Source organism: Equus quagga, unplaced genomic scaffold (assembly GCF_021613505.1).
Source record: "Equus quagga isolate Etosha38 unplaced genomic scaffold, UCLA_HA_Equagga_1.0 153_RagTag, whole genome shotgun sequence".
NCBI lineage: Eukaryota > Metazoa > Chordata > Mammalia > Perissodactyla > Equidae > Equus > Equus quagga.
Window position 1 is genome coordinate 1,396,477 of NW_025796915.1, and position 27,700 is coordinate 1,424,176.

The following is a 27,700-nucleotide window of genomic DNA, read 5'->3' on the forward strand; positions in this document are numbered from 1 at the left end:
CAATGAATGCAAATGAGAAGCCGCTGAAGGGTTCTAACCAGGGAAGGGCTGCAACGTTTTCTTCACTGTGAAAAGTTCCGCCAGAGCTGCTGAGCGGACACAGGATGGAAGGGGAGCAGGCACAGGAGCAGGGGACCAATTGCCCAAGAGAAAGAGACGAGGCTCAGGCCACGGTGAGGGAAGGACTAGACAGATTCAGGATCTACACTGCAGCGGAACCAGTTCCTCAGCAGTTGGCTGATGAGCTGGATCTGAGGGGGTAAGGTAAGAAAAGGATCAAGGATGACTCGTAGATCTTCTCCACAGACACGTACTGCTTTACACACAGGCCTTCCCAACCAAAAATATCTGTTAAAAATAACACAGCAGATGAGCCACCCATGGAGACCTTTGGGTCTCACATCCCTCCGGGGTACATCTTTCTCCCCGGAGCCTCCACTCTGTCCCCTGGTCCTGTGTGTGGCATGTAGGGAGGGACAGGGAGATTGGGCACTACCCTCAGGCTGACAGGAGACAAGATTGTCCAAAAAGGACAGGACAGGGTGAGAGAGGGTGCAGAGGGGCTGGTGCAGAGCAGACCCCCAGAACACTCTTGTTGAAGAACGTGCTGGCTGAACCTGTGAGAAGTTGTAGGAGGGGACGCGGGCATGGGGCACAGCATCTGGGAAAAGCAAGAGTTTGAGGGTAGGACAATCCTGGTGTGAGTCTTGGCTCTGCCCTTGTAGCTGTGGGGCCCTGGGTAAGTTACTCCACTTTCCATGGCTCAGCTCCCTCATCTTCCAAGTGGTACCACAATCCTCCCACATAAAGTTGTGATAAAGATTCAGAGAAATGATGTATGTCAAGAGCTGGCATTTATACATATTAGCATCCCTCCCCCTTTGTCTTAAAAAAGGGACTAAAACAGCCAATTTGTGCTTACACTGGTAAGTTTCACATCCATTCAAATAGAAATTCCATAAGTGCTGCACAGAGCACCAGGAAGACAATAGCAAGCTTGAGGAGTTCACTACCAGAGAGTCTTGTAGAAGAACTGCGTGTCCTCTCCTGGCTGCTCGAAAGGGTGATGTGCTCTCCTGCCGGCCATGAGCCAGGCCCTCGTGACATCCTTGTGGACGAGACAGAAAACTATGGCCAGGTTTCCCAGGGGTTAGCTAAATAACCACGTCTAAGAATGTGGCAGAGTGGGTCAGACTGGCCCCCAGGGTGGATTCTCACTGGCATCGGCAGGGCTTGTCCTTGGCCCTGCCTGGAACCACTTTTTTGGCAGAGACCAGGATGGAGACTTGAAGGTAGGTCCAGCCTGGGAGGGGTCAATCAGGGAGGCAGGTCCCCTGTTCAAAGCCTTCCACTTGCCCTGGGAATAGGCCAAAGTGGACAAGAGGGAGTTACTAGAATCTGGGTGAGTTCTGTGAGTAGCTCCAAGAACAAGCTACACAGACACAGACAGGTAGTCGTGGCCTCTCTGGAGCCTGGTGGCCAGGAGACGTGGGGGCTGGGTGAGCCAGCCGCTCCAGCTCTGGAGATGGTGCTGCCACCTCTAGACAGCCATGCCCAGTCACTGATGTACCTGTCTCAAAGGTCTTTGATAAAGTGGAGTCTGCTCACAGGGGCCTTGACAAGAAGAGGTGGGCTTAGAACCCACATTCCCTAGGGAAGCCTCAGGGACCTGGTCAGGACTTCAGGTGCCTGACGAGACAGGTGGCATTTATGAGCCTAGAGAGCAGAGCTAGGCCTGGTGAGAAAAGATTCCAAGGAGATAAATCTCTGTTCAGCATGAGGAATAGCTCCCTGTCCCCGGGAGCATGCAAGCAGAGGTCTGAGAACCACGTATGTTGAGCGGGGATTTGTACTACATTGGGAGGCTGCTTTCAGCTGTAAGTTTCTTTAATTCTATCAATATATGAATCAGGGCTAGATTGTGTGGATCAAAAGGGGTGTTACAGAGAGTGAAGGGAAGGCAAGGTAATACCCAGAATCATAGTTATTATTACTCCGTTATAGATCACTGAACAGCCCCATCTATTTTCTAACTGGATCTTCCACCCACCCCATGAGGCATAGAGGGCAAGATGCTTAACCTCATTTAGCAGATGAGGAAACTGAGGCCCAGAGAGGGAATGGGACAAGCCCAGGGTCCCACAGCATGTCAGCCCCAGATTCCCCCTATGACCCCACACCTAGGGGCCTTCCCCTCCTGTACTCCCAAAGGCCATCCAACCAGCCCTGCCCCAGAAGGAACAGGAATCTCGCCTTCACCCCAGCTTCCATCCAGCTGCCAAAACTCCCCAGCCCTGAAGGTTAGAGGCTCTCTTTGTCCACCCCCCTCAAAATCTAGGATAGGGGGATCCCAACCCAGAAGTCTTCTCCTCCCAGGTTACACAGGTCCTGCTCTTCCACCCTCTCATCTTCCCCTGGGAGTCCTGCCACGGCCCCTTAAGTCGATCCCTTCAAACCAGACCCAGGAGCAGACACTAGGCTTTACCCAGGAAACGACCTCAAGGAGAAGGGTCCCTCCAGCTTGGCCTCATTCTTCCCCCTCACATCTACCCAGGCGGCTTGTGATCAAGGGAACAAGAGCCCACCTTCCAGGTGCCCCTCCTGACCACTTGCACCTTTCCCGGCCAGAGGGGCAGAGAGAGGGCATCTGGCAGGAGGAGTGGGAGCATCACCCAGCATACTGGGATCACTGAGGCAGGGACAGCTGTCACCCCCACACCACTCCTCACCACATCACACAGGGACCCTCAGGACACCCTTGTGAGGCAAGGGGAAGCCCCTCACGTTATAGGTGAGGGATGAAGTCTCGGAGAGATTAAGGAACTTGCTCAAATTCAAAATATTAAATTGAACAGAAACAGCTTATAAGTCCTGGAGCCAGGATTTGAACCCACGAGAGGCTGATTCCAAATAGCCAGTGTTCTCCATACTCCCTGCTGCCTCCACAGAAGTGCAAGGCAGCTCAAGTCGGCAGCCAGGAGAGCAGATGAAAGGGAGGCAGAAGGTGGCAGAGAGAGGGAGAGAGAAGGGCAGACAAAGACAAGACAGAGCAGCAGGAACAGACAATTGACAAGTGGGCCCTGCCGGGGCCAGAAGGAGGCAGCTCCAGAAGCCACCCTCTTGACCAATGAAAGGCCCTCAAGTGCCACCTCTGCTGCCATCTGCCCCTCCAATCTAGCCACTAGTGTTCCCTGGGTCCTTCCCTGGATGCCCAGGCCCAAGGAGACCCCAGTCATTGAGGGAGTCAGGCCAGAACCCTGTGGGCCAGTCCTGGGGCAGGGAGGTGGGCTGAGGGAGTAGGGGGGCCAGTTCTGGCCCCGGACAAAGCCATCTGCCCAGCATTTGTCTGCCTATACCCAGCTAGAAGGTCCAGCTGCCCAGACATACCACCAGGTGCAGCAGACCTGCCAGCCCCACACGGCTGTGGGAGTGTACTGGGCCAGCCAGGTGTTCCCATGCCCCGTTGGCAGCTGAACACAATTGGCCTGTCCCCAGAGCATGCATGGTTTAAGCAACAGCCTCTTGACTGAATATTTAAGAAGAAAAACACCTTTTTTTTTTAAAGAAAGAGAAAGGGAGGGAGGAGGAAGCCAGCAAAGGAGGGGGAGGGAAGGAGGAAGGGAGAAACCTACCCCATCACTGCAGTCAAGGTCACAGGCACCATCGCGGGGCAGGCGCGGGCAAGGAGCCTTTAACCTGGGAGTTCAGGCTGAGGAAACTAAACGCTTGAAGCCGGAGTACATTACTGCCCTGAATGATCTGTCGGCTTCTATTAGGCTAAATATCTCTGTATAATGGGGAATTATCCTCTGAAAAGGCAAACTGCCGGCCTCTCCGGGGAGGGGGCAGCGGGAACCTCTCATCGTGAGGGCTCTCCCACGAGGGGAGGGAAGAACAGGACCAACTAGGAAAGCCACCCCCCACCCCCACCCCCTCCCCGGGAAGTCACAGTCAGCAGCTGTTTGATGCTTGTGGTGGGCGCCAGCCTCCCTCCCCCCCAGACTCTCCTTTGCTCCCTCCACTTAGGAGCTAAAAAGATGCCCGACCTGGGGTTGAGGCCTGACAGTGCCTCGGGGACAGCGGGTGGCCCTGGGTGCATCCCTGAGCCTCTTGAAATCTCTGTCTCCCTGTCTGTTAGATGGAGCTAATCATATCCACCAAAGGCCGTGCTGCGGGGCTGCAGCTGGCACAGAGCCCAGCACAGAGCAGGCACCCAGGACAGTTTTGCTCACGCTGCTCTGCCCACCGGTGAGGACCTCCTCCCCCTCGTCCTTACTGGCCCCCTTAGGGCAGCACCACCTCTACCAGAAAACCCTCCCTGACCCCCACCCACAGGTATCTCCTACAGCCAGAACCCCTCATTCTGGGCCTCCCAGCTTCCCGTTTTTGTGTACATGTGGGTCTTCAGCCTTAAGGGTCCCCACTGAGCGAGGCAGCATTTCCTCCTTCCCACCCTCTCCAGACCCTCTCCCACACCCAGTACTGGGCACCTGGGAGTCTGCCCAGATCTGCAGGCTTGGAGACAGGGGTTGGCAGAAACCAGGAGCAGAGGTGGTAGCACCTCAGGCCTGGGCTGGGTCCAGTGAAGGGTGACACTCATGGGAAGACAGTCAGCGCCAGGTAAGCCGGGCCAGGAAAGCAGAAATCCCAGGACATGAGTCTGCGAGAGCAAAGTGGCAGCCAGACCATCCATAGGCCTGGGGCCAGGTCAGAGGAGCATAGAAGACCATGCTAGGAGCCATTCTAGGACAGTGCCGACAGCCTCATGGGCCGCTCAGAAAGGAAGGCCTCCCCAGCAGGTAGAGGCATGCTGTGCTGCCCACTGCCCACTGTAGGTCCAAGGGTTAGCCCAGAGTCCCCACCACCTGGGAGGCAGCTTGTTCATTGATTCATTGATTCATTCATTCATTCATTCAGCAAATGTTCTCTAATGCTTTCTGTGAACTAAAGGTACAAAAATGCCAAGACCCTTCATCAGGGGGCTCACAGTCCAGTGGGACAAGTTGAGGGAGGAGTCGGGGGCCACAGGGAGATAAGAGACAACAGCGACTCAGGCTTGTGTGAGAGCTGGAGCTCAAAGAGCTGTGGGACCAGCGTAGGGGAGCATCCAATCCAGGGTTGGGGGTCAGGGAAGGCTTCTAAGGGAAGGCATCTTTGAGAAGAGTCTTGAAGGAAAAGGAGTTGGGTTTGAAAGCGGAGGGGAAAGATATTGCAGGCAGAGGGGCGACCTGTGCCAAGGCCCAGGGGCAGGAACAGTGGGCTGGAGAGGGAGACAGCCCCCTCACCCCCCAACCAGGGAGGGCCTTGTGTGCACAACTCAGGGGCTTGCTCTTATCTCAAGAGCCATCGGGGGCCTGAAGGGTTTAAGTGGGGAGTGACAGGGTCTGATCTGTGCTTCAGAAAGATCACTCCAGCTGCCACCGGGTGGAGGATAGATCATGCGGGAGAGGAGGCAGTGACCCAAGTTATGACTGAAGCAGTGGCCGGGGGAGAGATGATGGGGCCTGAGCGGGAAAGGGATGGAGAGGAGGGGTGGATACAAAAGGTCTGTGGGAGGCAGAATCTGCAGAGTGAGGGCAGTGGTTATAATACCAACAGCGGAACATCACCCTGAGCATCACGGATGCTCTCGTCCAAACAACACTGTCACACTTTGCAAAGCCCTTTTAAATCCACTAGTTACTTTGATCTGCACAACACTGAGGTGAGGCAGACAGGCCAGGGATTACTTACTTAGTTCATTAATTCAGCAGAATTTGTTGAGTGCCCACTATGTTGCAGGCCCCACTCAACAGAAAGGGAAACTGAGACCCAGAAGTGCCACCCAAGAAGTTCCACAGCCACATGGGGTAAGTGGAAGTCCAGGGCTACTGTCAGCCTCCATTAGCGAGAGGTGGTACAGAGCTTCCATTTTGGCCCAAGAGACTTCAGGGGTGACCAGGAATGGCGACTGGCTTAGGGGACCCAGAGATCCTCCAGATCTGGTGAACAGGTAGGGGCAGAGGCCAGTCGGGAGCTGCGGGAAGGGGATGCCTGACAGCGGGGGCTTATTGTGGGCTGGGGTGGGGGGGCAGGGATGAGCCTCAGTCTGGAGTAGAAGCAACTATTCCTCCAAGACAGGATGAAAGCCAGAGAGAAAGTGTGAGGTGGAAGGAGGCAAGTTCACGGTAGAGGGCACTCACCTCCTCTGTGGGCAGGAGGCAGGAAGGGCGGGAGGGGCACAGGTGGGGAATGGCAGGGCCATCAGGCCCACCTGAGGACAGGAGGGGGCATGCAGGCAGGGCCAAGGGGGAGAAGGGTCAGGGAGGACACACCAGGAGGACCCAGAGCTGGGCTGGGCCCTCTAAGGTGGCTGTAGGGAGAGGGGAGCGGCAGGGCTGAGCTAGGGGAGGGGCAGAGGGCAGGGAGCCCCAGGAGGGAAGAGCAGCCCCATGACTGCAATGGCCTCAAGCTGCCCTGCGCTCAAGGCGAGCTAAGAACCTCCTCAGAGTGCAGGCTCCCAAGGGCCCAGCCACGTGTCAGGAAAAGCTGAGAGCAACCTGTCTCCACACCCCTGCTACCACTGATGGGAACCACCTGGTCGGTTCAGGAGCGGCTCCTCTCCTCCAGTTTCCTGTCACAAAGCAGGCCTTAAGGCCAACACATCCACACGGAGCATTCAGCATTCCGCAGCAGGCTCCTCACTTCCCTGGGCCCTACTCTCCTCATCAGTAAACCAGGGTGGCCTCCACCTCTGCAGGTGGTCAAGTCAGGAGAGAACCACCCGGTGCCAGGCACACAGTAGGTGTGCCTACTGTGCACAGTAGGCAGGGGATGACTGTCCCTTGCCCCTCCCTGGTGGCAGGGCCTCTTGGACTCCAGTCCTCACAGCATCCCCAGTGCCTCACACACACTTTTGCTCAATTAACTTTTACTGACTTGAGTTTAACCACTAATCAGCTGGTAGTGCTGTGAGGAGGTCAGAATTCTGCCCACTGAACCTGGTGGGGAAGGGGCTGACAGGAAGGAGGACATTGCAGGAAAACATGGCAGATGCCCCAGGGAGCAGGCGAGAAGATACAGCAGATGCCAAGGTCACTGGGGCAGAGGCCCTGCTCTCACCACACACATTAGCACTCTTCAATAATTCAGCAGGCCTGCAGGGGAGCCAGTGGGGAGAATGAGCGCTAGCGGTGGGGCGCACCCAAGTGGAGGGTCCCCGGGCAGAGGGGCCTCCTGGGCTCAGCCTCCTCATGGCACCCACAGCATTGGAGAGAAACGGAAATAAGTCAAAAAAGAAGGAGAGCCACTTAGGGGAGAAGGGGCAGAGCCTGGATGCCTTCACAGAGGTAGTGGCTTTTCAGCTGCTCTGGGCCTCACACTGCTCTTCTAGGAAGTAAGATGGCTCTACTCCTCCTCCTCTTACTACTATTAATAATAGCTGAAGCATTTGGGACACTCACTCTGTGCTAGGCTCCATGTGAGCACGTTGTGCCCAGAGAGATTGAGGCGGAGCTGAGGGCGAGCCTGCCCTCTCCTAGACTCCCTCTGGCTGGACTGGCTGTAGGCGAGGTGGGTGTCGCCAGTGGCCAAGGTCTGCAAGTTGCCCAGTGTTTTCAGCATCACTCAAAGTGGCCCCTCCTGAGCCTGGGTGAGTGGGGCAGGGGTGGGGGGAGGGAAACTTCCAGAGCCAGGTCAGAGGCAGCAAGGTCAGAGGTTACACAGTGGCTGGGGTGGCAGCTCTGTTTGACCCTCCCAGTGTTTAAAACACTGGAGCAGAGTGTGGCCTAAACCTGCAGCTTCCCCCTTCCTGTCTTCCACAGGGCCAACGTCACCCACAGAGGTTCCAGAAGCTCTTGGGCTCTAACAGGCAGAATGGAGGAAGAGGAAAAGAGGAAGGACAAAAGCAGCAGTGGTTGCCACTCCATGCATCTCCCACACTGAGACTGTCTGACAACGCTGGGCAGTAGGTGTTATCACTCCCACTCGACGAGGAAACAGGCCCCAGGGGGTTATGTCCCTGGCCCAAGGTCACAGATGGGAATGGCCGAGCTGGGACTCACACCCAGGACTGTCTGGTTCTAGTGGACAAGGAGATGCCAAAGGCTGAAGGGCACACAGGGCTGAAGTTGAAGGGTATTTCAGGCATCATCAGCAGGACTGGGCAGGGCCTTTGGGGGTAAACTCTTCTGGGCTCCCCTCCCAGTAGCTGCAAGTTGTCCCAAGCCCAGAGCTCAGGTCGTTGGGCAGTTTGAGAAGATGAGGAGATAAGAGGCAGGGGAGGGTGAGAGAGGCCTCTCCTTTGGCTTCAGGCAGCCCTCTGCCCCACTCCACCCCTGCCGGAAATCATCTCATCTCCCTGGTGAGATGGGGCACCTAGGAGGCCTGATATTGCCAACGGGGCTTGAGAAGGACTTTGCATGAGGCCTGGGGGGATGAGGGTGTCTTTAAAGAGAGATGAAAGCTCAGCCCAGCTAGGACAAGGCTACCTGTGGGCTGAGGCTAGTCGGGGTGGAGGGGTCAGGAAGGCCCAAGAGAACAGGTGCCTGGAATCCCTCTATTAGAGCATTATTCCTTTGAGTCCTCAAAGGTGTTTGGTTTCCACAAGGCTCTTCAGCCTGGGAGAGGCACCATCTGGGAATATTGGCAATGGGAGGTAGGACCCTGGGGTTCTGGTGCCCCACCTCTACTAAGTTGTCTTTCTTGGCACAAGTGTCTTCCCCTCTCTGGTCCCCAGCTGCTCTATCTGAAACATGAGGTGTCCAGGCCTAAAGGCTGGGGGACACCTAAGAGGGGGGGTGACACTCCAGACAAACCAACCCTCCCAATGCCTGTATTGACCGTATGCAGGCTGTGTGCTCAGCACGACTCTCCATGGCCTTCAATAAGGCCACGATGCGAGTATTGGTACTCCAATTTTCTAGGTGGGCAAACTGAGGCTCAGACATGAGAAGGGACACTCCAAGGTGTCCAGGAAGAACCGTGGACAAGCCCCGTGGGCGCAGTCTCATTCCGCACCATGGACAGCTCTTGGCTGCTGCCTTCTTAACCACCACTCACTCACTACCCCCACCCCCCACACCTTTAACTATGCCTGCTTTTCCCAATGCCCTCTTCCTGCCTAAACTTCACCCAGCTTTCCTTGACTATTCCAGCTGCACTGATCTTTCCTGGGCTCCTGGCATGGTTGTGATCTGTGCCCACAGCACTGAGACCTAATGTAGTGCTTGCTCCCTTTTACTTTTGACTTAAATCTCATTCTCTCAGCAGCTCCTTGAGGGCAGGAAACTGTCTCCCTCTCTCTTTTCTATGCCACAGTCTGGGCACACAGAGGGGCTGGTGGAAACCCGCCGGCTTTGGATCAGGGAGATGTGGGAGAGAATTGGGTTGGAAAACTCTACACTCTACCTAATGAGCTTCAGATTCTTCAGCTGGGACACGAGATGATCCTGTCCATCTCATAGGCCTGCCGGGGTTTACATAACAGAGTGCAGACAAGCCACGCAAGGGGCTACTGCCCCTCATGTCAGTGCGGCCTCCTGCTGACCCCACTCAGTCCCCTCACTCCCGGTACTTCACTCAAATTCTGGACTACTTCTCCCCATGAAATTTTCTGAGTCAGAAATGGGCAGATTCTTGTCACTGGGACATGTCTGAGGCTAGTAGAGGGCTCAAGAAGGCCCAAGAGAACAGGTGTCCCAGTGCTTGGAGTCCCACCATTAGGATATGATTCCTCTGTGTGTTCCTGAGTGTTCAGTTTATATAATGGTTTTGGGAGAGAAAACCCTTAGGAATATTGGCAGTAGGAGGTAGACCCTGGGGTTCCAGTCCCCCTTCTCTACTAACATACTGTATGTCTTGGCACAGTGTCTTCCCCTCTGTGGCCCTCAGTTGTCCCATCTGCAACATGAGATGTCCAGGCCTACAGGAGGTGGGGTGGCCTCTTCCCACCACTTCCTGGAAGCAACAGACGAAAATGCCTATAGAGGTGATGTCAGGGGTACTGGGAAGCACCCCCAAAGCACTCAAATCCAGGACCACGATGCCGAGATGCCTCCACATGGACTGCCACATTCCTTTACCCCTGGGATTTATGGGTCCCTGGAGACAGGCTCCGCCCCTTCCCAGCCCCGTAAGGACAGGACCTGCCTTCACACCTTGGACCTCACAGCCCCCAATCTAGATGGAAAAAGGAATAAGTTTGCACAGGGGGACCTGGGCAGGAAGAGCTCTGCTGAGGGCCCCCTGGGCGCCCAGGAGGGACACTGAGGAAGCCTGCAAAGGGGGAAAGGGACAGAGAGTTTGTATCCTGACTCCACCACTTAACTAGCTGGGTGACCACAGAAAGTCATTTCTCCTCTTTGAGTTCCAGTTTCCTAATATCTAAAATGGGGACAATAATACCCATTTTCAGGGGCCCATACAGTGCATGGATTGTGGCAAGTTCTGGAGAAACTATAGACGTTAGGACCAGATTCTTGACCAGGGTTTTGGGATTTTTCACATTAAGGCCCAAAGTGGGGGAGTGTCAGCCCTGGACACTTAAATACCCGGCCTCATGGGGGAGATGAGCACTGGGAGCTGAGAGCGCATGAGGATAGCAGGGTATGAAATGGCCCCAGCGGAGCTCCAGCTAGAGAACCAGGCTGAGCCCTGACCTTGCTCACACAGTGACTACTGACCCATTTCATACACTGAGCCCCGACCCTGCTCACACACTGAGCCCCGACCCTGCTTACACACTGAGCCCCGACTCTGCCCACACACTGAGCCCTGAGTCTGCTCACACTCTGAGTCCTGACCCAGCTCACACACTGAGTCCTGACACAATCCCCAGCTACTGTGGCCAGTCCACACCAGAGACCAATGTGATAGTCAGCCCTGAGGAGGGTTACCAGGCTCCCACCTTCTTTTAGGAAAGCTGCTGGTTAATCTTCATTGTATGAACTGGCTCATTCTGGCAGGGAGGAGGCAGGAGGCTGTGGGCTCAGTGTGTGGCCCCCAGCCCTTTGCCTCTCATGTCCACACCCCACACACACACCTTCCTTTTGTGCTGCTGGCATCTGACTCAAGGTGCCCCCACGCACACCCCAGCCCCGCTTCCATCGCCCCGGGCACATTTTCTAGGCCCCATGGCCAGTTTTGTTCCCTGACCACAACTTCACAACTCAAGCTTTTGGGATGTGTTTCTGCTCCCACTTCGGAAGGTGGAGATCCTAGAATGCCTGAGGGAAAAGGACTTAGGCCTCACTCATTCACCAGGCTCACTGTCCAGGTAGGGACACCGAGGTCACTGGGGTGAATGGCAGCCCCAGGACTCCCATCCCAGCCCAGGGCTTCTTCCACCCAGCCCTCTGGCTGCAAAGGGGTTTCCCTCCTCTCGGTGGCCCACCAGGCCAGCAGAGGAGGGGTCCCTGTCGATGGGGGCAGATAAGTCCCAAGCCCCCTCGCACGTCCAGGAAGGCAGTAGGAGGTGGCAGAACCTCAGGGAGCCACTCTGTCCTGGGCTCCTCTGTCCTCAGAAAGCCCCAACTCAGGGCTAATTTTAAACCTCTTCTCAGGCTGAACAGTTGAAGAATTTTTCTAGATCCCCTCTGCATAATGGGGCCACAGGGCTGACCTGCCCTGACCCTTCCCAGGGCAGCTGAGGCCTCCTGGCCCAGAGCCTTACAGTGTGATTCTAGGGGAGAGCCTATGACTGACTCCAGACATGGCCCTGGGCAAAGACCAAGGTGGCCACATTGGGAGACAACCTGCCCACCCACGCCTGAAATGCCACTGCCCACAACTCATCCTCTCGAGTAAAGCACTGCTCTTCCCAAACATAAGACTAGACAGGGTTCAGGGGCACACCTCTAGAGGTTACGGCTCTGGGTTCCTGTCTTGGCTCCAAGCACTACAGCTTGTGGCCTTTCTGAGTTCAGATCCCTCACCTAATATGTAAATAACAATAATATGTAAATCACATGATTGTTACAACCAAGATCCTGACATCCTTGCCATCTGCCCTGGGATGTCCCACAAACTCCTCATCCCCCATCTTCCCCCAAGCCTGCCCACTCTTCCTTGTCCAGTGCTCCTGCCTCTGTGAACGTCTCCACCATCAGCCCAGCCGTGCAAGCCAGAAACCTGCGGGCCCTTGTGACTCCCCCCTCCTCACTCCCCCATCCAACCCGGGACAAGTCCTGAGTGTGTCTCAACCCAGCCTCCTCTCTGCCCGTCCGTCCTGGGCCAGGCCCCCTCCCAGCCACTGAATCACGCCCCCTGTCCTTGCGCCTCTCCACTCTGTTGCCCACACCGCAGCCAAGGCAGTGTGGGGAACCCAAATTAACTAATAAATTAACTAATAAACCTAAATTAAATTAGGTCCCTTCCCTGCCTAAAACCCTCTAGCAACTTCCTCTCTCTCTTAGAACAAAACCCACCTACCCTCCCTGCCATGGTCCACAGACTCTGTCTAACCCAGCCCTGCCCTCCTCCCCTGACCCACCTCCTCCAGCTTCCTCCCCTCTAGCCCACGAGTTTCCTTCCAGCTCCTCCCCACACCAGGCTTCCCCCAGGCATGGGATGTTCTCCTCCCCTCCTCACACACAGCTCCCTCCTCCTCATCCATCTGATTATGGGATAAGACACCTCCTAAGAGAAGTCCTCCCAGACTGCCCTGTCTCAGCCTGCCAGGAGCCTCCCCCACCTTGGCATTCTCTATCATTCCCTCATACTACTTGTCATAATTTGCAATTATACATCTATTTGTTTGTTTACTTGTTTATTATCCGTCCCCACACCCACCCCAACAAAAACTGTGAGCTTCACAAGGGAAGGGGCCATGGCTGCCTTGCTTAGCACTGTAGCCCCTGTGTTTAGCACAGGCCCCAGAGCACAGTGGTGCTCAGTAAACACAGATCCCCACCGAGGTTCCTCATTCAGGAGCAAACCCAAGAGTCCGCCCTCCCTGCTTCAGTCCGAAGCCTTATCTGGAGTCCCAGATGCAGACACCCAAATAAGACATGGCTCTGCTTCCCTGGCCAGTGACCATAGCTGTGGCTGTGCCAGGGTGCCATACAGATCCCCTGTGGGGGACAGCACAGCTAGGGACCGAAACCATGCCAGGGGCTGGGCGTTCTCGCAGCAAACGGTTTCAGTAGGCAGCAGGCAGTGAGCAGGGACGCCAGGAAGGAATAGGATGTGTCCAATCTTCTGATGCTCCAGAAAAGAGAGAAACAAGAAAAAAATCTCAGCTTGTCCCTCTGATTGTGCCGGTCTCGGTGCTGGGCTCTGGCAGGCACCTGAGCCGGACTCGGCAGCCCCAGCCAGGTCTGCCCTTTGTGGGGCACACTCCCTGCAGCAGGCCAGATTCAGGACAGCTTGACCTCAGCTGGTGGCAAGTGGCTGGGTAGGGCTGGGTCTCACATGCACACATTCATTTGTGGACTCAGATCATGGAATTGAACCACTGTGACCTCTCCTAGAAGTTCTGGCAAAGGAGGGAGCCAAACAGCATCTGTCGCCTAGGATTTGGGGCCCTCGGCATCTCTCAGCCTGAGCTCTCCAAACTTCTCCCACTCTGGTCCCTCCCAGAAACCCAGATTCTCACCCACCTGCCAGCAGGCTGTGGACGTCCAGTCACACTGTGACATCTTTGCTCTCTCTGTTTCCTCTGCCTAGAACGCCCTTCTTCATCGTCTCTGTCTACCCAAATTTCACCTGATCACATCCCACTTCTTACAGGAAGCGTTCCTGGCTCCCTAGCCCCATGGAGCTCCTATAGAAGCAGGACTCTGTTCCCACCATGGTTTTCCCAGGTGGAGGGCAGCACCCTTGAGAGATGGGATGGAGATATGGTGAGTGAAATGTGGAGTGGTGGCATCAAACCACGGCCATGTGTGTAGTGAGAGCCCAGTGCCTCCCACTCCTCAGCCAGCCTGTGCCTGGTCCTGGCCAGGCCCAGGGGCCAGACTTCAGGGAGGAGGAGAATGGAGGAAGAGGCAGCCTCTGCCCTTGGATGAGCCTCAGTCTTAGAGCCAGGCAGAGTCCCTGTCCCTAGGACTCACTGGTCTGATGAAGGGGACCTAGCCACCAGATCTAACCTCCTATCATTCAGTCTCTGAACAATCTGTACCAGGCACCAGGCACTGCTTGAGCACTAGGAGGACCAGAGGGAATGAGCCCAGCACGGTTCCCTGCGTGCCTCCCAGGAGAGACCACCACACAAATATGATTCCTTCAAGCTTACCTATTCAGGGCCTCGAGGGTTCTGGATGGTGCACAGGCGAGAGGGAGGAGAGTTCTGTGGTGGCAGTCTAGGGGCTGAAGGGGCACACAGCAGGGGCACCCTAGACCAGATGGGGAGGGCTCAGGGATCCCTGAGACAGATGTCCCAGAGGAAGGGTGTGTGTGCTGAGATGTAGTGTTCTGACAGAGGCCAGAGGAAGAGTGCAGTGGCAGGGAGGGGCGGGGCTGGTATTAAGCCCCAGGCACCCTGTTCCTTCATCCAGGGTCCTCATCACACAGACACTCCTCCCAGCTTCTGACCACCAGGTCTGTGGGGGAGGGAACTTGATCTGTCCCCATAGCTGTCCCATCACTGGCACAGCAGCCCCCCTCCCAAGTGAACCACTTTGTCAGGCTCCACGGATATCATTGGTATTTCCACATGCCACTGTTCCCCTGGCCGTGGCCCACCTAACTAGTCAGTGGGGACCAAGGTGGTCCTGGGAACCTATCAGAATGCTGAAAACTGAAAAGGTCAGCACAGCAAAAAAGCCCCATCACGGGTACCTCCAGTGAGGGACAGCCTGAGGGCCTCTCTTCTCCTCCCACTGCAGCTCCCGACCCACATGCTGGTGACCTCATGGGAGGAGGCGGCATGAGGAGCAGCCCTGGCTAAGCCAACAGCTCTGGCCTGGGCACAGCTGGGAAGGGGACCAAGAAAAGGGAAGCAGTCATCCCTGCCACCACATAACACACACACAGACACACACACACACAACCCCTGGGCTGGGGCCGGGGAGGGGGTATGGGGGAGGGAAAACACACCCACCCAGGGCCACTGCGGGACCCTGGGGAGCCATTCATTTTTTTTTTTTTTTTTTTAAAGATTTGGCACCTGAGCTAACAACTGTTGCCAATCTTTTTTTTTTCTGCTTTATCTCCCCAACCCATGCCCCGCCCCCAGACCATAGTTGTATATCTTAGTTGCAGGTCATTCTAGTTGTGGCATGTGGGACGCTGCCTCAATGAGGCCTGACGAGCAGTGCCACATCCGCGCAAAGGATCCGAACCGGCGAAACCCTGGAACTTAACCACTCAGCCACGGGGCTGGCCCCAGGAGCCGTTCTTCACGTTACCAGAGCAGCCATGGCCAGCCTCTCCTGGGGAAAGGGAAGCGGCATGGAGTTACTTTCCATGATGCCCAGAGCACCAGGCATTCCACACCTGGGGCCACAGCCCACACTCACCAATGCCCTTGAAGCAGAAGCGATCCTGACCATTCTGCAGGTGAGGAAACTCAGCTCAGAAAGGCCACATAACTTGCCCAACATCACCCAGCCAGGAAGAGAAGAGCTTAAAATCAGGTCAGCATTGGGGGCAGCAGGGATTTTAGCCAAACCCGAAGGAAATCCCTCGGCAGGTTGGACAGAGAGAAAGCTTGATCCCAGGAAGATGATCCCAGGAAGACAGATTGGGCTCCCTTCTCAGGAGGCTGTTGGGCAGAAGGACTGAGCAAGAAACTGAGGGCAAGGGCTGGACCTACTGGCCCCCGGGGTCCCACCTAGCTGTGATTTTCTGGAACCATGCTGCAAGCTCCACTAGCCTCTAGGAGGGTGTGCTCGGGAAGAGGCTGGATAGCCCCCGAGAATGGCTGGGGGAAGCTCTGGCCATCAGAGAGTGGGTACCCACCGGGGCCTGCCACCCCTACCCCAGCTGCTCTGCAGCTCTGCTCTCTCCTTGGGAGGCTCTGAGCTCCTGAGGCCACCAACAGAGACAAGGGTGCCCAGTCCCAGGAGAAATGGGGCCAGAGAGGATTAAGTCGGGGAGAGGAGGAGCTCAGCCCTAGTGGCCAAACCAGCCAGTGGTGAACCCTGGCCTATCGTTTGACAGTGCCAGGCACCAGCTCATCCAGAACCTCTGTCTTGTGCAAGGTAATCACAGTTCTTCCTATGTAATGAGGTGGTTTTTAAAGGCCATTCAAAAGAAATTTCCTATAATGAGGTGAAGGGGTTTATAGTGTTATGCATCAAGGCAGCTGGTAATTGGTGGGACCCGGACTGACTCCCAGAGTGGAGCAATGGGAGTTCCATGTGTAAAGCCCAGAAGAGTGGGAAGAGGGATGCCAAATGCAGAGAGGTAAGACGGACACTCTGCCAGAGAAGTTTCTGGGACACCAGCAGGCGTCTCTGTAGAGCAGGTGAGGGCGCAGAGGCTGACAGAGCTGGGGCTGGGCCGGGGGAGACCCCATGGGGGAGGTCACAGGGTGGAAGTCTGGGCTCAGGAGAAGGAAAGTGAATGTACTGGATGGAATTGTGTCCCAAAAATTCATGTCCACCTGGAACGTCAGAATGTGACTTTATTTAGAAACAGGGTAATAAGTAATTGCAAATGTAATTAGTAAAGATGAGGTCAAACTGGATTAGGATGGGTTCTGATGCAAGGACTGGTGTCTTTTTTAGAAAAGGGAAATCTGGACATACACACACACATGGAAGAATACACTGTGAAGATAGAGGTAGAGGTTGGAGTGAGGCATCCATGAATGAAGAATGCCAAAGATTGCTGGCAGTCACCAGAGGCTGGAAGAGACAAGAAAGCTCCTCTCCTAGAACCTTCAGAGAGCGTGACCCTGCCGACACCTTGATTTCAGACTTCTAGTCTCCAAAACTGTATAAAAGCAATACATTTCTGTTATTTTTAAGCTGCCAGCAATTGTGGCAATTTGTTATGATAGCCCTAAGAAATTAAAATAATGACCATTCTAACAACTGCAAGTATTGAGCAATGGAAAAGGCAGCCTTGAAAGGTGGTGAGAACCCCACCTCCAGAGGTGTGCAAGTAAAGATGGAGTGTCTCCATTGCTCCAGCACGCTGAACAGCTGCCGGGGCAGGTTCACACTTGGCCCCCCATTTAACTTCACCATATGCAGTCCAGGGAAGTGGACAGGACAGAGTTATCATTCTCATGCCACACATTTGGAAACTGAGGACCAGAGAAGGCAAATAACCTGCCCAAGAGCCCAAGGTGGCCAATCAGTGCCAGCGTCAGGCCTGGAATCCTGGAACCCTGCTGCCAATCTGGGTCTCTTTCAAGGTCAGGCTCACGACCCTGCGTCTTCCTTCCGCGCCTTCCCTGCGTCTACTCAACTGCAGTTCAACGTCCTGGAAGGCAGCGAAAAATCCACAGTCTCCCTGGACCCAGCAGCTTCAGACTGAAAGTGACTTCACTGCTGAAAGCTTGCCCACTCTAACCTGAAGCTTCCCAGCACGCTGCTGGCCAGGGCCTCTGAGGTGTGTGTCCTGGTGCGGTCACCAGCCTCTCAGACAGCAATCAGCCAAGAGGATGCTAGACGGGCGACAGACCCTCACTGAGAACCTACTGTGTGCAAAGCCCTCAGCACACTGGGGGGTGAGGGTAAAAACCAGGAGAAGGCAGGACCCTGCATCTCCTCGGGGACCCAGGGCCCCTGTAGACCAGACCACCCAGCGAGACCCCACAGGGTGTCCCCAGACCAAGTCTGACCTCTGGCCGAGGCCCCTCAGGAGAAGCCCGATGTGGAAGAAGGAAGAGAGGAGAGAGTGTGGCCGAGGGAGAGCAGCGGCTCCTCTGCTTTTCCTGCTCCTTCCAGACCTCTGGGCCCCGCAGGGCAGGGCTGCCTAGGACTGTCCCTCACCCTACCTGTGCCTGGCACTCAGCTCCTCCCGTCTGCCCCATGAGCTGGAGAACTGCGCCGAGGACCCCATCTCTGGCACCAACTGATCGCGAGTGCAGCCAAGCTCGCCAGCCTGGGCAGCTGGCTCTAAATGCTGGTTAATTGGCACTGCACAGCAGAGGGCTATGAGGGGTGGGCTTTGAAGTCACCTGGTGTGACTTGTCCAGTGGGAACAATGGGCCACCCAGCCAGAGGAGAGTCTCAGCTCCTAATTAGGTGCCGCTTTGAACACGGAGGAATCAGATTAACGAGATTTACGGCGCTGTTTCACAGCGTGGTGGGTTGCCACTGTTCTCTGATCACGGTTTGATGCCAAAACCTTGTTCTCTAAATCAAAGGTTCTCCCAAAACTCTCTGACGAGCCTTGGGTTTCTGCTGCACGTCTCTGCTGGGGAGCCAATAGCCTTCACCTCCTTACCATCACTCCTGGTGCCCACCTGCTTTTGTTTTGCTAAAGAAGAATTCACAGGGCTGTGACACCTCACACAGCCCACTTTGCGGGGAGCAAGGGGCGGCTGGGGTAGCCCCATTTTGCAAAGCTTGCTGGCTCAAGGTCACAAGCGAGCTGGCCAATCTCACCCTGGGGCCAACAGCATCCAGCCTGCAGACCCCTCTGCCTCAGCTCTTGGCAGCTGTGGGTTTGCTGGGCCATGGAGAATCCACTGGGCAATTTCCCACTGTTGGCGTCTGTTTGCAAGCCTTGGGGGCATCTGGTTCACAGTCTCTGAGAAGACTGAGACATCACAGGAGCCAGCCTGCGCTGCCTGGCCTTGCTACCTCTTCTGCTCAGGCGGGACATCCCCTCCCACCCCCTCTCTGGACTTTGCTGGCACAGCTCCCCTCCACTCTTCCCCCTGGGCTGTCCCCCTCTCTCCCCTCCACTTTGCTAAATTCACACCCTCCAAAACCCAGCTCCACCCCTGCTCTTCTTTACCACCGTCACTGGACCTTTCTTTCCTTCTCTGAGATCTTCTAGCCCCAAACCCCTGTCACCTTGAGCAATAGTTCTTGACTTGTGTTCCACTGATTAATGTTACTACCTTTGCTCAGTATTTTGTCCTGTCTCCCCTATGACACTATGGCATAGGGACAGGAACAGCGTCTGTGTCATCTCTGTGTCCCCCACAGTAAAGACTGGCTGATAATAAACATTCTAACTGCCGTGGCACTCTGGGAGACATAGGGAGAGAAGATGCACCCTGCCCTCAGTTTCCCCACCTGCAAAACAGGAGTGAGGCCCTCATCCTGCTTCCTTCATGGGGCTGCCGGGGCATCCAGGATGACACTGGACGGAAGCATGTACTTTGGGGGAGGTAGGGCAGTGCAGTGGGTGGAGTAAACCTGTGGCAGGGGAATGAGCCGCGGCAGGGAGGCTGGGGACCACTGAGGCTTAGACAAGTCAATTCCTCTCTCTGAGCCTCAGTTTCCCTATATATAAACAGGGTTGGCCCCAGGGCTCACAGAATGCATACATTAACTCACTTAATCCTCACAACCACCTCTGGAGTATGTTCTATTAGCTCCATCTCACAAGTGAAGAAAGGCCTAAAAAACAGCCTACAGGGGCCGGCCCCATGGCCGAGTGGTTAAGTTTGCACACTCTGCTTTGGCGGCCCAGGGTTCACCAGTTCGGATCCTGGGCATGGACCTACACACCGCTCATCAAGCCATGCTGTGACAGCATCCCACATAAAAGAACTAGAATAACTTACAATTAGGAAATACAACTATGTACTGGGGCTTTGGGGAGGAAAAAAAGAGGAAGATTGGCAACAGATGTTAGCTCAGGGCCAATCTTCCTCACCAAAAAAAATAGCCTATAGGTGAAGGAGGCGGGACTCAAACCCAGAAAACATGTAGCTCCAGAACCACCTTCTTCACCACTGTGCTCACTCTCTGCTGGGCCCTGGCTAAGCTTTGGTGGAGCTTATTGTTTCTGAAACTTGATGAACCTCTCTGGGCCTCTTCCCATCTGAGGGGTGGGAACACAGTGACACTCTCTAGATGATTTCTGCTAGGCCAAGGCAGGCTGCTCCTCTGGGCCCCTTACAGACCTCACTCCAAATCTCTCCCACCTGGAATTATCCTGCCCCTTGAATTATCCACCCCATAAGCTGTGCCTCCCCCATCTCTTCCTTCCAATTTTCTGGCCCCTCCCCCCTCATCCACAGAAGGCTCCTGTCTCCCTCTGCACCTCAGCCCTCATCATCCTCAAGGTGACTCACCATGCTAGGGAAAGCCAGACCAGCACTGGGGCTCTCTGTTCCCTGACCTCCTGCCTCCAGGGCCCTTTGGCTTCCATTCCCTCCTGCCTCCATCCCAGGCCGCAGGCTGGCCCTCATCCCCACCACAGCTCTGGGTCAGACCTCCGCACCTGGCCCCCCTGTGCCTTTCCTTAGCTCTCTTGCCACAATTCTTTCACTGCATCGAGACCTTCACACCCCACTCTCTCCATCACTGCTCTTCTGTTCTCACTCCCTTTGCTGGGCTTCTACAGTCCGTCACTGTAATTAATCCCTCAAATGCCCTGCCGCTTTCTCTCCTTAGGCAACACTTTCATGAAACCCCAACGTAGATGAACCCAACTAGCACCCTGTTGGCACCTATAGCTGGAAAGTCCCATGTTGTTGGAGAAAATGAACCACCGTGAAGCCTGTGCCCTCCTAGAGCCCGAAATCTCGCCCCTCGAGGGACCCCAGCAGTGCCAGGCGCCATCACCACTGGCTCACTCTCCTGCTCTCCAAGAGGGCAATGTGTCCCTCCTCCGCTCTCCTCATACGCTCCATCTCCATCACTCTTGATCAGCCCTCCCTCCATTCTCACGGAGGAAGCAGAAGCCAGTAGAGGTGAACCCCTCATCTGCCCACTGCAGATCCTGCTTCTGCCCACACCCCCTCTTCCTGCCTGAGAAGGGGTCATGCTGCCCATCAAACTTGAGCTGTTCCCTTTGGACTCTGATCCTAGGAATTTGACTCTCACCACTGTGTGGCCCTTGGGCATCACCCATCTTGCCCTCTCTACTGGATCCCCCATCCTTCCCACCAACAAACAATCATGTTGTGGGATCTCCCATCCTTTAAAAATCCCCTCCTTAATTATGCTGAGTTTAAAAAATCCAATCTCAGAAGGTTAGATACAGTATGATCCCACTTATATAACACTCATGAAATAACAAAACTACAGAGAGGGAGGACACGGTAGTGGCAGCCTGGCGAGGGGCGATGAGGGAAGGGAGGTGGTAGCACAAAGAGCCTCAGAGTGACAGAACATTCTGTGTCTTGATGGTGGTGGTGGTTACGCAAAGCTACATGTGTGATACAATTACACAGAACTGCACACGCACACACACACGTGTGAACACATGTAAACTGGGAAATCTGAGTAAGCTCTGATGTTTGTACCAATGTCGGCGACCTGGTTTGATGCTGTACCAGAGTGACACAGAACGCCACCACTGACGGGGACTGTGTGGAGGGTGTCGGGGACCTGCCTGTGCATTCCTTGGCGATTTCCTATGAATCCCCCATCCAGGCACCACTCCGTTTCTCTTCTCCTCTTCACCACGAAATTTCCAGAAAGAGTCGATGGCACCCTTTCTCCCTTCCCTCTCTTCCTCTCTCCTCAGTCCACTTTAAACTGGATTCTGTTCATCCCTTCACAACACTTCTCTCGTCCCAGCCCCCTACGGCCTCCATTTTGTCAAACACAAGGGTGGCGTCTATGTTTCTACCCTACCCTTCCTCACAGCCGCACTGACCACGGCTGACTTCGCCCTCCTTTCGGAACCCACTTGGCTTCTGGGAGGCCGCACCATCCTGGCTTTCCTTGCTCTCCCTGGGTGCCAGCCTCCTGTGCTGGCTCTTTCTTCTCCATCAACGCTCCATGTTGGTGAGCCCAGGGTCCAGGCCTTGGTCCTCTCTCTCCACCATCCACATCTCTTCCTGGGTGGTCTACACTATGCCTATAAACACCACCTATAGCTGCTGGCTCCCACATCTCCATCCATGCTCAACCCTCTCCCTGAGCTCCAGGCTTGTGAACCCAACCGCCAATGCACATCTCCGCTCAAGGAAGCAGCCAAAAACGAACTCCTGTCTGACCCCCAATCCCGAACCTCCATTTGTCCTCCCCATTGCAGAAAATGGCCACAGTGGCTCAAGCCAGGAATCGAGGGCTCCTCCTTGCCTCCTTCATGTCCCTGTCCCTCCTCTACCCCCAGTTCTGCCTCCATGATGGGTCTGGAATCGTCTGCCTGTCTCCATCCCCATGCTACCATGTTGACTCATGCTTCCATCACTTCTGCGTTACCCATTTCCCCTCTTGACCTGCCTGCAGCAGCCAGAGAGATCTTTCAAAAGCATAAATCAGATCAGTCACCACCCTGCTTAACCCATCAGTAGCTCGTCGCTGCCCCTCAGAAAACATCTCAGTTCCTCCCTATTTGCCATGCAAACACCCTCATTTGGGAGCCCCTCCCCCATGCCACATAGCCTCCTCTTCCTCCACTCAGGGCCCTCCCACAGGTGCTCCCTCACCTGAGAGAGGCCTGGGCCTCATCTCACTGGTGTCCCCATTCATCCCATCACTGCACCATTAGCAATTTCACATTCCCTCTCTGCCTTCATTCTGTTAGTGTCTGCCTACCCCACCAGCTTGCACAGTCAGCACCTGGTGCATAGTAGGCGCTCAATAATGCTTGCTGAGTGAATGGACACACTCTCCCTGGTCTCCTCTAACCCCTGCCCCAGCAGCATCCTCTCTTCCCCTGAGACGAGGCTGGCTCGCTTGTGCATGGGGGAGGATGCATATGTCTATATATATACCCACACATTCCACTCTCCCCCAAACAGTAACTGATACCTAGATGACTCGATGACATGGATAATTTCCCCACGTCTTCCTGGGAGCCGCCCCTAGCGGTAAAGGTTTGCTGTTTTATGGCCCCTAGAAGACATCAGCTGTAATGTGCTAAAATTATAACCTAGTAGAGTCATCCATTTAAATACTCAGGGCTGGGCGCTATTCCCGGTTGTCCTGGATGCCAATGGTGGATCTGGCTGTCTGGGATGCTGAACTCCAACTCCCAGGGCTGGACACCGGAGTTGGCCTAGCCTATTCTACAGGGTGACTGGTCACAAGTGGGATGCAACAGTGCCTCAGATGGTGTCCAGCACACCACAGGTGCTTAATATGGGGCACTCTCTATTCCTTTCACACATCAGTGGGGCATTGTGAGGAAATGATGCAGCCCTACTCAGCGTGGGCTCATCACGCAGCATCAGGACCAGGCAGGGTATGACTGAGGGGGTGTGGAGCGGATGAGGGTTATTTACGGAAGCCAGAGTTTGGCTTAGCCTTACTGCTAAAATGAGTGGAATCCTATGAAAATGGCATGAGTTCATTAGAGGTAATAAGCTCCCCATCACCTGAGGTGTCCAGGCAGAGCTGGACATCATAGGGGGAGGGTTTGCGCCAGCTGCTCTTCTTCAGCCCTGCGGTGTTGGGACCTGGGCCACGAGTTGGGTAGAGCTTCAGGGTCAAACAGACACAAGTTCAAATCCCACGTCTACCACTAACGGTTTGAGTGACCCTGAGCAAGTCACACCTCAGTGCTCAAATGCAGTTTCCTCACCCCCACAGAGAGAGAACATCTACAGGATTCTGCATACAGTAGCAGCCTACTGAATGTTAGTCCATCCCCTCTCTGCTTCCCTCTGAATCGAGGTAAACACCTCCAGCTGGGTACTGCAGTGCCCCAAATATTCTTCCTGCCCATCCCCAACAGGTGCCCAGGTCCACCCTCCTCTCTATCTGAAGCCTAGTGCTCGTGCCACCGCCTCGAGGAAGCCACTCCTGGCTGCTCCGATAGGCGCTGGGCTCCTCCTCACTTGCAGGCTGTGGCACACATCACGTGTTGGAGGATGGTGGTTGGGCAAGCGTGGCTAGCATATCTCTGGTGTCTTACAGTCAGTGAGTGGGGGGAGGGGAGAGTGCTGTGCGTGAGTGTGCATGTCCTACAATAGTGACAGCAAACACTTATATTGCACTTACTAGTACCAGGCACTTTACAAGCAACTAACTCATTTAATCTACACAACAAAGTTAAGAGGCAGATACTATTCTTAGCTCTATTTTAGTGATTGGGGAAGTGAGGCCCAGAGAGCTTAAGTGACTTATCCAAGGTCACACAGCAGTAAATGGCAAAGCCAGATTTGCACCCAGGCAGTGTGGTCCCAGAGACTGTGCTCCTAATGCTGACCTGCACCCTTAGCCTCTCCATGCAGACATGGCTCTCCACTGTGGGCCCTTTCACAAGTCCTGCAGAAGGTCAGGACTCATCCCAGGGAGACGGTGGTGGTGTTTCATGACCTTGGGGGCCAAGAGACACGCCACAATGCACCCCCATGCACACACATGCAGGCATTAGTGAACACATGCAGACTCATGCACACAACAGGAGCAAAGAGCCACCGCTACCAGTCCCATGCCTGAGAGTCCTGCCTGCCCCTCCCCGAGCCTCCCTGGGTGGGGAGTGAATGGGGAAGCCGCAGGCGCTGCCCACCTCTGCTGTCAAGTGTATCCTAGATGTTAAAATCAAATCCTGCTCCGCCCAGGTGGTAAGAGCCTTTCACACAGGTGGTAACCTGGAGGCTCAGAGAGGGTTGAACATTCTCCTTACGTCACACAGCAAGTCAGGGCAAAACTGGGCCAGTGGCCTGGCCTAGAAAGCTCCCCAAAAATGCTTTCTCACACCATCCCAGGGTCCCCTCCATAATCCCCAGTTCCAGACATCTCCTCTATTCCTACTTGCTTTGAGCAAGACAGAAAGAAATAGAGCTGAAGAGAGAAAAAAAGAAGAGAAAGAGGGGAAACAAAATTGAGAAGGAGAGAAACCCAGGAGAAGAGAGGAGAGGTGAGAAGCAGGAGCAAAAGTCTGAGCAGAGAGCTCTGGGGCACCTGGCTCAGCTACCTGCTCACCAGTCCCCTGGCCAGCTCCGTTCACTGGAAGCTGCGCCCGCAGGAGCGTGGCGAGGTGGGGGTTAACTCTCCGCCGTGGAGCAGAAAATGAGGTTCCAGTTATTAGTTGATTTATTGCTCTGTCCTCAATCTGCGCTCGGGTCCTGGAAGGAAATGTTCCACTCGAAAGCATTAAGCATCTTCAAAGAGCAGAGGCATTAAAAATTGAAATCATAAAATAGACACGTAAATACAGCAGAGGTGAGAGGGGGGCAGCCCCCTAAGCAGGAGGGGGTGAGGGTGGCAGGCCCGGCAGGCCCAGGTCCCAGCCGGCCTCTGGGGCTGCCGCACACATGCAGGAGCCAATTGTGTCTACTGAGGCGAAGGGGGTGTTCCTGCCCAGAAGTGGTGCCCGAGCATCGCTCGCAGTGCCCAAGACCCCTCCATCAGCACACCACATCTTAGGGGGCGGAATTGCCCTGTGTTTGAAAACGTGATTTCCTCTTGGTAGAGGATCATAAGCTCAGCCCCGGGCCTGGCAGATAATGGGGGGAGAGGGACGGGGTGGGGGGGGAGTGGACAGCCAGGAGGGCTCAGCTGACTTCTGCCTTAGCCAGTGTGTTGGTGGGAAGAGGAAGGGGCAGCTTCTTCTGTGCCAGGACTCAGGCCGCTCTGCAGGGGAGGGGGCCCCAGCGGACAGGCCCCCACACCGAGGGCCTCCTCAGCATTGCTCAGACCCCACTGTACACCCGGGGTTTGGTTCAGCCATGTGGGGAAGGGCTGCCCCCAGCCATGGCTGGGCCTCAGAGGGGAGTGGACAAAGAGGGTTCCTGTCTGTCCTCAGCATGTCTGGGCAGTGGAGTCACGGGGCAGGTCATACAGACCATGCCCTCTCCACACAAAGGCTGGGGGCCTGGGGAGCTGGGAGTGAGGTCCAAGGGCTGCCTAGAAGCCAGCACCCAAGAAGGTACTCAGCAGCACCTAGAGAGATGGTGCCATCCTCCCGACGGGCCAAAGCTCACATCTCTGACTTGTCACCACCCTCCTAGAGAGCCACCCTTGTCCAGGGCCTAAAGAAGGCTTTGCCATGTCCCTCAGGTGCACACACAGGCCTACCTGGGAAGACACACATGTGTGAACATGTGGGGGCAGAACTGAAAGGGTGTGGCATCCCAGACACACACATGTTAAAGAGCCAAGTGTACATATGCCCATGTCCTCAGATGTATGTACACAGGAGCACACGCAATACATGTGTGACCACATGCCTGCACACACCCACATGTGTGCACGCAAACACTTGCACATGTATAGGCACACCTGCATGCATACACATGTCTATGCGTGTATATGATCACCTGACAGCACACACATGTGCATGCCCACACACATGTATAGTTTCACGTGTCCACACACACATTACACAGGTGTGTGCCCATATGTGAGTGCCCACATCCATGTACACAGGCAAGCCTCTGGACCCCAATATCAGGACCCAAAGATGGGGGTCAGGAGCCATTTGGCAGGGTTCTCGTGAGAGAGGACTGGGTGCAGGGAGCACCACTTCCTCTGGCAATGGGGATTCCTCAGTTTTGGCCCCTTGGCCTTGGCCACACTCATAAACCCCCCGGGGTCAGGGGCTCTGGTTCTGTGCCTTCCCCAGACCCTGGCTCCAGGCTGTGTGATCTTGGACAAACCCTTGCCCCTCTTGACCCACATGCTCTATGGGCTACAGGGGCCTCCCTGACTGTGACAGCGTCTTCTCCCCTGGGCTCATTTCCTCATTTCTGGCAGCAAGAGAGGCTGGGACTGGACCAGGGGTGGAGGCGAGCAGGGAGAGGGACAAGGTGCCCGTCTGTGTTTCAGGGGGCAGGGCCTGGGTTGGCATAAGCAGAACAGGAGTCAAAGTCTCCAGTAAATGGCCAGCAGGGCGGCACACCAACAATGACCTGGGGAGGGGGATCCAGCAGAGAGCTGGACTTCAGGGAGGGGGATGGGCAGGCCACTCTCCCGTGCCAGGGCCTCTGGCAGGGGGCATCTCCTCCAACCCTCTGCTCACCTCCTCCGTGAGACAGTCAGCCCAGCTTTGCTGGGCAGTTGGGGCCATGACCCGGGGCTGAGCAGCCCCCAGGACTGGGATGGTGGGTGTGAACGTAGAGTAGAACCCTACAAAGTCTCCTCCCAGCCTCAGGGACATTTCCACTCGGGGCTCTGAGATGCCATCTGCAAGCAGTCCTTTCAGGATAACAGGGTGGTGACCAGCTGAGATGTCCTCCCTTTTCTTTGGAGCATAAACACCCTTCTCTACACAAGACCATCCCCACCACCCCTCCCGGGTGGGCCTCAGCTGACCACAGAGCCACATGGCGCCAGAATGGCATCAGTCCTCTCTGAGGCCAGCGTTGAAAACTCAGACACCTCCCAAGTCAGGCTGTGATGACAGTGGGGAGGGGCAGTTGAGGAGAGGCGAGGGGAGCAGCCACCACCGACTCCACCCGGGCTCCCATGGGTGTGGGGTTCTGGGCTTCTGACTTCTCAAGAGATGCCAGAAAGCCTGATCTTGATGGGAAACCTCCCAATCTTTCCAAAATCTATGGGCTGAGATTTTAACCACCTTCTGTGGCTGAAATATACATACTCTCTCACACACATCCATGTATCCGCACACTCACGCTTATTCTCACTGCACTCATATTCTCACACGCACACATACACACAGCACATGTTCTCACATACACACTTATACACCTAAATACTCACGAACACACTCAGTCACATACACACACTCATACACATGCATGTACGCACACACTCATACTTGCACACTCACACACACACAC